We start from the raw sequence: 12141 nt of genomic DNA, 5'->3' as shown, positions 1-12141 counted from the left end.
AATAGTACGTCATTTAAACCTCACAAAAATCCTTCAAGACAATAATTCTTAAGATAGGAAAATTGGATGCCCAACAAGAAAAATAATCTGCTCAAGGTCACCAAGTTAGGAAGTGGTGAGGGAGGATTTAAACTCTAGTTTCTTTGACTCTATAGCAAAAAGGGTGTTTTGGTATTTCTCTAAGCTTCAGAATAAATTAAAGAGAATTATATTTGTGCAAAACAGAGTTGCTGAAAGACCCCTTATCCCGATGCCAGGTAAGTCACTGCATTAGTTTCTTAGAGTTCCCATAACAAATTACCACAAACTGAGCAGCTTAAAACAACAGAAATTTATTTTCTCATAGTTGCAGAAGCCAGATGTCCAAAATCAAGGTATCAGTGGGGTTGGTTCCTTCTGAGGCTCTGGGGGAGAAGCCATTCCATGACTCTAGTTTCTGGTGGCTCTTGCTAATCCTTGGTGCTCCTTGGCTTGGGGCAGCACAACCCCAGTCTCTGCCTCCATGTTCACATGGGTCTGCACATCTTTCCCTCCTCTCTCTTGTAAGGTGGCCAGTTACTTGATTTAGGGCCCTCCCTAAATCCAGAATGAGCTCATCTCAAGGTCCATAACTTAATTATATTTGCAAAGATCCTGTTTCCAACTAAGGTCACATTCACAAGTACCAGCAGTTAGGCTTGGACATAGCTTTGAGGGTGACACTATTCATCCACTGCAGCCACACTGAATTCTTGTCTGTGGTTTAAAAATCTCCTTCTCTTGAACTTTTCAAACACTGCTCTTGAGCAACCTTTGACAATGATCCTTTTCTAGGATAATCTTTCCACTTTTTAATTTTATGAAGACATTTGGTCCTGATATAATAATGGTGTGGGGAAGGGAAGAGGCTAGGGGATGATTTTACCAAACATGAGATTCTCAATCTTTAAATCCTGCCCACAAGCATTTGCTTTTTACCAGGAGGGTCCCTGAAAGAAATACAGGCAGTACATCTTTTCCTTGTAGAATATTTCTTGGTTTTTAACACCCAAATCTCATACATAGTTGGTATCTCTTAATAAAACATTTTTGGCCAACATTTATATATATATACATATATATTTCTTCTAAACTCAGTACATCTTAAACAAAACAGTATACATCAAAAGTCTCTGTTTTTTTTTCAAATGATAGGACACAAGAATCGTTTGAAAAGAGCCTCAAGTGTCAACAAAAGGGATATGAAATTTGGATGTTTCTAGGGCTAAGAGAGACAATATTAACTGCATACAAAGCAAAGATTTTTAAACACCCATATCAATTTTTTTGGTAACCAGAAAATGATATTTTAAACATTTTCCATCTTCACATGACAGTTTATTTATTTTATATGGTATTTTACTGTATTTAGCTACATTTTAGGAAATTGGCTCGGGGTATGGTGTGATTAATAATGTGAAATTTGTTTCCAGTTAATGTTCTTGTACCATAAAATATTATTTTCAGGAGCAGAATCTTGGAATTAATCAGGAAATGCCTATGTTTGCATAAAATATAAAATCAGGAATAGGACTAAAATAGCACTCTTAGAACCAGACAGATGGGTCCTGCCCACTTGGGCCTTCCTCTGCCTTCCTCTGCCCAACATAGAATCTCTGAAAGCTTTCAGGCTCTGAAGTGGTCTGTAGTAAAACAAGGGGTGCAAATAAATTCTGACCATGGAAAAGCTGACCCTTCCGTGCTCTGCACCCCAGCCCCCCATTCTCATATTCTCATCTCTACTTGTAGTGAGTTGAATGGCAACCCCCCAAAGGTAAGTCCACCCAGGACATGTGAATGTGACCTTGTTTGGAAAAAGGGTCTTTATAGATGCAATTAAACTAAGGATCTCAAGATGAGACCATCCTAGATTAACCAGCTGAGCCCTAAATTCAATGACATGTGTCCTTATAAGAGACAGAGGAGGAGAAGACATAAATATAGGAGAGAAGAAGGTAATGTGAAGATGGAGGCAGAGCTAGGTGTGGTACAGTCACAAGTCAAGGAATGCCTGGAGCACCAGAAGCTGGAAAAAGCAAAGAAGATTCCCCTGGATTTCAGAGGGAGCATCGTCTGGCTGACTTCTTGCTTTTGGACTTTTGGCCTCCAGAACTGTGATGGAATAAATGTCTGTCTTTTTAAGACACCAACCTTGTGGTAATTTGTTATGGCAACCCTAAGAAATTAATACAATACATATTTGAGCACCAACATTTTACCTATAAGGCAAAAAACCCAAAAGAATATTTAAAAACAAAAAATAATAATTGTACAAATTACCTGGGGAGAATTGGAGCTTCTAGGTGGAAACAAAGCCACAGAGTAAAGTCCTCAACATTCTGGTATTTAGACCTTTCTTGTCCCTAAATTAAAGCTTGTTTCCTCCAAAAGTAAAATCTGCCTAACCAAAACAAAACAAAAACAAACAAAAAACAAAGATACAACTTTCCATATGCACAGAATTCACTGGGAAAGCAAACTAAACACACCAGAGCAGATAAAACTAATACTGGTTACTTAAAAAATGAAATTAAACTGTGATAAATTGTCCAACCAGATTCATGAAGAAGAGTCACACAACATGGATTGCATGATACATAACTCCAATAATTTCAACACAGAGAACAGTGTGAAATCCCTGAACTTGGCTACCACCTTATAAATTTAAGATGAATCCCCTCCTACCAATACATCTATACTTGTTCCACAAATAAATTAATGCCTGTCCAAATAGATTTCTCCATCAATTTTACACAGAGAATTTAAAGTCCTGGCATAATTTAAAAAAAAAAAAAAAGTTTCCCTTCCCCAAATTCTTATTCAATGGGGGCAGGGGGGATCACATTCAGGTGTAGGTCAAGTCTTGTTTCTTCTACAGCAGGTTGCACCAACTTCCGCTGAAACTGGGGTCATTTCTTCAGCACCTGCAAAGCTGGATTGTTCTAACCGGTGGAAAAGTGCTTCATTTTCACAAATGTACACATGACTAGGCCTTCGCCCACTGAGTTTAGAAAACTTTAGGGAAAGCTAGAGAACAAAATGTGAGTGCTATGATGTTTACATTTCAGCACCACCCACCCACCCTCCCCCGCATACATCATGACCTGCTCAAGGAGGAAAGTGCATCCAAAAACTCATCACCCTTATACGCACTGTGAATTTAAATCCCTTTGTTCAAACAGGGAATGTTCCATTCTTTAGGAACCTGACCCAATAAACCTGACAAGTCCGTATGCCAGTGCCGTAGGGACTCTTCCACCCCTTGAGCAATCTTCCCTACATGCCCATTTTCACAATCGCAGTTCAGTGAAACTGATCCACAGATTTATTCTCAGGGATATGCTCAAATAATTTTCTTTTAAAAGTGGTTCCAACAGTACTCAACTTGGGGAAATAAGGCCCTTAAGGGCATCAGTTAAAACAAACAAAAAGAGCAAAAGGGAAAAACTTTTATCAGATATCTTTTCATATTAAGGCATTGTAACAGTCCTACCCCTCAATGGCCCCATTGTCCTCTCCCTTTCCCCACTATACACAAACTACCACCACCATTCAGACAAGTAGATTGCTTTGTTCTGTGCTTCTTGACCATGGAAAAGGATGTGTCAGCAGAAAATGGGATTTACAGGGATTTAGAGGAGTTAGTTCCTTGACTGGGATTTTAAAACTTAGGCCATTTGGAGGTCAAAAAGAAGCCATAATACATAATACATATTTTGGAAAATACACGAAAAATAAGAAAAAAATTTCCTAGCATCCCTTCTCTTCCTGCTAATACATAACCCCTAGACTACAGAAGAGAATCCTTAGGCTGGGAGAAGACCATCTCACTGCAGTGGAAACAGAGAAATGGTAGTAGAAAGTCTAGTGGGTCCCAGAGAGAGGACCCTTGCCCCGCACTGCCACCCTCACCATTCTTAGGCTGAGTTCTGGGAAGGAGGCAAAACCCCTAGATGGGCTGGAGGTCTCTGGCAGAAGAGGAAACTTACCCATTGCTCAGCAGAGTCTGGGGAAACAGTGAGGCCTCGGAGGAGATATGGCTGCATGGTGTGCCCATGTAGAAGGCACTGGAGACATGTTAATAGGCATCCCATGCCCTGGCACAGCAGGGGAGGGAGATGATTTCCTTGTATCCAAAAGAAGCATAGAATAGTAGAAAGAGCAACGAAATTGAATGGCTTGTGCAGATAGGAATGAAGAGCCACTAGTCAATTGAATGAACTGTCATCGAAGGACCAGATAAGATGATGGCTGTTCCAGTGGTTTATGATGTTGAACACATGGTATCAAGAACCACAGTGGCAGTTCCGCTTCTGGTCTGCTGAGTGCTGGGCTCTGAGAAGTCGTTGCCGCAGTCATCGTGATGGGGAGGTCAGATTTTCTTACCCCCAAGGACATCACCAACAGGATCAAGTCCAAGGGACTTCAGAGGCTGTGCTGGTATTGCCAGATGGGCCAGAAGCAGTGCCAGGACGAGAATGGCTTTAAGTGTCACTGTATGTCTGAATCTCATCAGAGACAACTCTTGCTGGCTTCAGGAAATCCTCAGAGGTTTATGGATTATTTTTCAGAGGGATTCCGAAATGACTTTCTAGAACTTCTCAGGAGACACTTATGGCACCAAGAGAGTCCACAACATTGTATATAATGAATATATCAGCCATCGAGAGCACATCCATATGAATGCTACTCAGTGGGAAACTATGACTGATTTTACCAAGTGGTTGGGCAGAGAAGGCTTGTGCAAAGTGATGAGACACCAAAAGGATGGCATATCCTGTACATAGATAGGGACCCAGAAACTATCTGCTGACAACTGGAACTAGAGGAAAAGAAGAAACAGGACCTTGATGATGAAGAAAAAACTGCCAAATTTATTGAAAAGCAAGTGAGGAGGTCTTGAAGGAAAAGAACAGAAGGCCCCCATTTTTACAGAATTAAGTGGAGAAAATGACAAAGAAAAATTTACATTTAGTTTGAATAAAGGAGCATGCAGTTCAGCAGCAGCATCTTCCAAATCAAGTTCTTTGGGACCAAGGGCATTGAAGACAATAGGGTCTGTAGCATCAGTGAAACACCAAGAATCTTCTCTAGCTCAGCCATCAAAGAAAAGAAGAAAAAGAATTCTGCACTTGATGAAATCATGGAGATTGAAGAGGAAAAGAAAAGAACTGCAAGAACAGACTATTGGCTACAGCCTGAAATTACTGCGAAAATTGTGACCAAAAAACTTGGAGAGAAATTTCATAAGAAAAAGCGTATGGTTAAGGAAGTAATTGACAAATATATGGCTGTTGTAAAGATGATTGATTCTGGAAACAGGCTGAAACTTGACCAGACTCATTTAGAAACAGTAATACCAGCATCAGGAAAAAGAATTCTAGTTCTAAATAGTGTCTACAAAGAAACTGAAGGTACTCTAGTATCCATCAATGAGAAGACTTTTTCAGCTGCTATAGTCATTGAAACTGGCCCTTTAAAAGGACACAGAGTTGAAGGAATTCAGTATGAAGAATTTCTAAATGAACACTTTGCCTGAGTTTGAAAATTTGTTAACAACACATTAAAATTCCAAAGCATCAAGTTGGTGTTCTCTAAGGCATTATCAGACTCTACTGTGTTAGGGTATTTCCTTTCTATAAAACAAATTTAAATAAGTAAATAGTTGTGCCAGTTTGAATATATTGTGCCCCCCAAAAGCCATTATCTTTGATGTAATCTTGTGTTGGCACATGTTATCAGTGTTGATTAGACTGTAATTCTTTGAGTGTTTCTTTGGAATGCACCCCACCCATCTGTGGGTGATGACTCTGGCTAATTTCCATGGAGGTGCTGCTCCACCCATTCGGGGTGGGTCTAAGTTGAGTCACTGGAGCCAGATAAATGAGCTGACGGGCAGAGGGAATTCAGTGCAGCTGTGAGTGATATTTTGAAGAGGAGCTACAGTCAAGAGGGACACTTTGAAGAAAGCACAGGAGCTGCAGATGAGACGGCCGTTGTTTGAAGACGGCTGTTGAAAGCAGACTCTTGCTCTGGAGAAGCTGAGAGAGGACAAATATCCCAAGTGCAACTAAGAGTGACATTTTTGAGGAACTGCAGCCTAGACAGGAGCATTCTGGGAGAAAGCCATTTTGAAACCAGTACTTTGGAGCAGATGCCAACCATGTGCCTTCCCAGCTAACAGAGGTTTTCCGGACACCATTGGCCATGTCCAGTGAAGGTACCCGATTGCTTTATGTGTTACCTTGGACACTTTACAGCCTTAAGACTGTAACTGTGTAATCAAATAAACCCCCTTTTATAAAAGCTAATCCATCTCTGGTGTTTTGCATTCCAGCAGCACTAGCAAACTACAACATAGTATTGTATAATTGTTTAGCTAAACTTATATAGCACTGTAATTATGTCTTGTGAAGTATCAAAATTATGTAATTTTTTCCTCATTTTTGTTTTCTTTGTAATATTTCCTTGATGGTTTTTAAAACATTTATTAAAAAATATAAAGTTTTATACAAGACAAATTAGAATCATATAATTGGAGGAAATTCTTCAATTGGAGGAAATACTCAAAACTTATATTTCCAGGAGTAAATCTGAACTGTAAATATAATAACAGCTTTGTTGAGATATAATTTACATATCATACAATCACCCATTTAAAGTGCGCTATTCAGATTTTAATAAATTCACAGTTACCACCATCTATTTTTAGAACATTGTCATCACCCCAAAAAAAGTCTTGTACTCATTAACAGTCACTCCTGGCCCTCCTTTCCCAAGCCCCTGACAACCACTAACCTTACCTCTGTCTCTGGATTTGCCTATTCTGTAAAAGAAAACACAAATGTGTGGTCTTTTGTGACTGATTTCTTACACTTAACAATATCTTCAAGGTTCACCATATTGTATCATGTGCCAGAACTTTACTCATTTTTACAATTGAATAATATTCCATTGTATGTATATGCTACATTTTTCTAATCCATTCCTTGGTTGATGGACATTTGGTTTTTTTCCACATCTTGGCTACTATGAATACTGCTGTTATAAACATTAGCATACAAGTTTTTGCATGGACACATGCTTTCAGTTCTCTTGGTGATAGATCTAGGAGTAAAATTGCTAAGTCATATGATAACTATGTTTAACAATTTAAGGAATCCCAGAATGTTTTCCAAAGTAGCTACATTATTTTACAGTTTCACCAGTGATGTTGATATCAACCTCAACCTATATATATTTTAAATAAGTAAAGTAGTATGTTATCTAGAGATGCAGGAAACCCACCTCACACTTACTTTTGCAAACAAAAAAATAAAAGGAAATTTATAGTTCACATAACTGAAAAGAAGTAGACCCTAGCATTAATTGCGATGGGATCCAACCAGTCTCATCAGGACTTGGTCTCTGCATCTCTGGCTTCCTCTGTTCTGGCTCCATTCCCAGGCAAGATCACTGCCAACATCTCCAGGTTTACTTCTTACCCTCCAGTCTCACTAGTGAAAGAGATTATCTTCTAACACAGTTCAAACAAAAGGCCTGGAATTGAGTCTTCTTGGACTGTACCCGGATAAATCATTCCAAATAAGAATGAGGAATATACTCATGGGCCAAACCTGGGTTATATGCCAACCCCTGAGCCATCTCTTGGACTGAGAGTTGGGAAGGGGTGATTTTCTAAAGAAAATATAAGTTCTCTTATCAGAAGATGGGAGACTATATCCCGGTAAATGGAAATAATAGATGTCCACGATAAGAAGTGGCATAAGAATTAGTAATAAGATGATGTCAGTTTTACAGATGTTCTTTCTGGGTGAAATAAGGTGTTTCAGAAATAACTTGGCAGCATAATATCCTGGAAAGGCTCTGAGTTTTGGAGTTGGGCAGACTTTGGATTGAATTTTGACTGTTCTGTTCAAAGTAATCTTAGAAGTTTCTTGAATTTCAATGCTTTTAATCTACAAATTGTGAAAAAAAAAAAAGAACCACAGTGACTTCCTCCTTCCTTTCCCTCAACAACTCAGCCAGGGACACTGCTAGCTAGCCCACAGGGTACTTCTGTGCAAATGAGGAAAAGACACTGTTCCTATAGGCAGTCCATGTGTACTGCTTAGGGAGTGGAATGCAGACTAGATTTTAGCCCCCACACAACTCCGTGGTTTCCTGCCCTCCACTCCCAAAACGTAGCACAGTAGAAATAGAGTTCACATTGTCTGACTCTTAAACCTGTGCCACATTGTCTCCAACCCTGGAAGGTTAGTTAAAATTACCTCACCTCAAGGAATTTACCTTACCTCAGTCAAAACTAAATCTATAGCAAAATTAAATAATGATGTTCATAAAACAAAATTACAATTAAGGACATTCAACCATGTCCACCCATGTAGCATGTAGAAGAAAGGGAATCTGTAAGGAAATGTAATGGGATCTGTTAATAATGAGAGGTACAGATTCTCAGGGTCAGAACAATCATGAAGCAGACTGTCTAGTCCAAGTTCTGAGTTATATAGAAGAGAAAACTGAAAACAAGAGACACTAAATATGTGACATTTGCAAAGCATTTAAGAGTCTTTAAATCATTCTCATGTACCTTAGCTGATTACTGGAATACCCCTACTTCCATGGAACAGGAATTATTTCCCTTTGTTTAGAAGGGATGGGATAAAGAGGTGAAGGAAAAAGCACAGGATATATAAAAGTTTTATTTTCAATCACAGGTGTCCATTAAGATGAGTAAAAATGTTTTGGGATTCCAAGTGATCTTTATTTTCTTCTTTATACTTTTCTACAGATTTTCATTATATGAAAATTACTTTTGTAACAAGGAGGAAAAGACACTTAAAATTAGTAATAAACTAATTGCTAAGTATTTATTACTAAAAACTAATTACTAATTAATTATATCAATAATGTAAACTACTGAAAAGGAAACACCTTGGAAGAAAATGCACCAAAGTAACTTCAAAGGGATGAAAGTATAGGCAATTTATTTTTCTTTCCATTGCTTGTCTAGGTTTTCCAAGTTTTCTTGATAATTTATATCAATTTTTTAATGGATCAAGGGCTTTATTTTAAAAGAAAACATCCAAAATGAATATTTCTCAAGGGCAGAATTGACAACATTTATTTACCCTAGCAAAAATGTCAAAATATGTTGATTTTTTTGTACTGTTGATAGGTTAACAAATAGGGTAGGAATGTGTGTCTGTGTTTAATGAAAAACAAATGCCCTAAATCCATGCTCTTATGGCTCTGATGTACTCTCTCTAGTACATCCCTCCCAGTCTAGACTCTGAGCGTTATGAGGAAACCTAAGGCTATTTGAAGCTTTCTAACCCAAACTTGCACTCCATGGAGAAGTCACTTCCCTCTCAGAACCAAGAGTTTTCTTGTCTATAAAATCTGCCTTACCTTTCTTTGTGGGGAAACTGAGGCTTAAGGGAAGATATTTGGTGTTTCAAAGTGGTGCAAACAAAAAGCATGGTGTAATTAAAAAATAAAAAAAGGTGAGTGCTTGCCCAGGCAACGAATTTCACGAGTCATTCACAGACTCTTTCCTTTCCTTTCTCTCCTTTCCTTTTTCTCAAGGACTCAGGAGATCCATCTATGTTTAAGAATTTAAGGAACCGCAGAATGTTTTCCACAGTGGCTATATTATTTTACAGTTTCACCAGTGATGTTGATGTCGACCTCGACCTGTGTACATTTTAAATAGGTAAAGTCGTATGTTATTTAGAGATGCAGGAAACCCGCCTCACACTTTTTAACCCAAGCACGTCACAGCTAGTAGTCTCAAAACAAGGACCGAGAATTCGGATGGCTGGACTCTAAATCCAGGGCTCTTTCTAAGGTGCCATGTGGCCTCCAAATCTGACAGAATAGTTAACAATGATCCCCCCTCTCGTGACACCCTGTCATCTTGTATTTTAAAATGAGGATAATACCCTAAAATTAAAAAGACAATCCCTCTTGGAAATAATGTTTTGTGGAGCCATCAGGATGCTTCTACACTGGGCCAATACCAGAGGGAAGTATTGCCCTTCAGGGGATGGACGCATCTACAGCAATGACCTAAAATAAATGGCGGGGGGTGGGGGAGACACATCATCCACTTCTCTTTTTATTTCAGTCATTTATATACTGTCCTCTGTATTTGCCTGTGATAATCAAAGCAACATCAAATCTTGAATGTACTCTTTACCCCTAAAGAAACATTCCGAGGATAATAAGTGATTTTTAAACACAGGGGTTAAACCACTGCAGTGATTTATTTGCATCAAACCAGAAGTTCTAGATCTTTTTTGGCAAATGTGTTGAAACAGAGAGGCTCCTTTAAACTACCCAAGCTAACTCCCAGCTCTTCCTTTGCCGAAGGCCATTTCTTTTGACCAGAGAGTTGGGCTGTCAGGAAGCCAATTAAATCACATGTGAAAACTGAGTGTCCCATTCGGGTCTAATACTCCCTTCATGGAGACAACCCATCTTGTAAAACTTGCCACCTCTTTAAATTTATACATCGCATTTAGTACAGATGAAAAGATAAAGCAGTGGGAAACTTTTTGACATAGTTCTCATTGTTGAGATTAAGAGTTGAAGTGGGAAGAAAAAAAAAACAAACAAGTTCTCACTAGTGAGTTTTTGGGTAATTTGAAGTGAAGCAGAGTCTCAAGCTTCCCAGCTGCAGAACATTAGGTCTTTCCTACCACATCCATTTATATTTTACTGTTGGAAGAAGGCCATACATTGTGGGAAAAAAAACAATAATTTAGTCCAAATTTTTAATCTGTAGGTGAAGAAGCATTACCTGTTTCAGGTCTGAGAGATAGATCTCCTGAGTCCTTGAGAAAAAGGAAAGGAGATAAAGGAAAGGAAAGAGTCTGTGAATGACTCGTGAAATTCATTGCCCGGGCAAGCACTCACCTTTTTTTTTTTTTTAGTTACACCATGCTTTTTGTTTGCACCACTTTGAAACATCAAATATCTATATTTATGCTACCAGTGGCCAAAAATGGTTTGTTCAAGTTTCATTTGAATTACAGAAAATAAAAAGCCAACTTTGAACATTTAAATATATAACCTTCCCTAAACTGCTCCACTTTAAAACTATGCCACTTGACCTGAAAATCTCCAGGACTAACTCAGGTATACATGGATATATTTGAGTAATACTTCATTGTTCTAATTAAGATTAATGTTTTTCCTCCTTTGTATAGAGATTTGTGGTTAAAAGAAAGATATTTGGGTATGAAACTCCAACTTGGGCAATAAAAATTTTAAAAGTCTTCTCCCTCATCTTTCCCTCCCCATTAATATTACTGGAAGTGAATTAAACGAAGCTCTTGGGAAAAATTATAAGGTTTCAAGAACAATTAACAATTATATGGCTGCCCTGGTAAAATCAGTACTCTTGTGTACCTATTCCATTAAGTACCAATTTTTAGTCCTTGTCTTATCTGATCATTTTTAGTCTTTGACTCCTCTGAGGACTTATTCCTTTTCGGAACTTTCACCTTCCTTGATATATTCATGATATTATTCTATATTGTTTATCCCCCTACCTCTTAAATATCTCCTTCCTATTTTCTTTTTGCTCAGTCTCTCCTTCCCATTCCCTAAATATAGGAATTCCCCAAGGTGTCTCAATTTTAGAAATAATCCTTCTTGCTGGTTTCAATTTTTCCCATGACTTCAAATGTTAATTTTATTCAAGTTTTTTTTTTTTTTTAACAAATCCAGATCTCTGTGCTTGAACCCATTCTCCTGAATTCCAGTTCCACATTTTAAGAATGATCTAGTAGCCTTGAAGACTGCCAGCACCTTTGAGCACATACTCAACATGCAGTCATCATTTTCTGCCTAAATCAACTCCTCTTCTTGATATTCTGCTTTCCATTAATGCCACCGACATTCATCTATTGTGCCTCTTAATCTTGAAACCTCAGAATATTCTTTGCCTTTTTTCTTCCTCATTTACCATATGGAACAAAATGCCATGGCCTATTTAGTGCCTCCTTATACTTTTCATTTCTTCCCTTCTTTTCCTATCTTTTGCTGCTTATTGCTGTACTCCTCATTGTAAATCCACAGCCAATAGTCTCCTAAGTGATCTTTCTGATCCCATCT

At 38.3% G+C, this 12141-nt stretch overlaps 1 pseudogene; it reads left to right on the top strand.

The window, feature by feature from the left end:
* The first annotated feature begins 4381 nt into the window (after positions 1–4381).
* On the top strand, positions 4382–5557 carry LOC119530402 (annotated as a pseudogene).
* Positions 5558–12141: the final 6584 nt, after the last annotated feature.

The sequence above is a fragment of the Choloepus didactylus genome, chromosome 3, assembly GCF_015220235.1.
Source record: "Choloepus didactylus isolate mChoDid1 chromosome 3, mChoDid1.pri, whole genome shotgun sequence".
NCBI classification, from domain to species: Eukaryota; Metazoa; Chordata; class Mammalia; order Pilosa; family Megalonychidae; genus Choloepus; species Choloepus didactylus.
The sequence above is the reverse complement of the archived record's forward strand: the minus strand, read 5'-3'. Positions and strand labels throughout refer to the sequence as shown.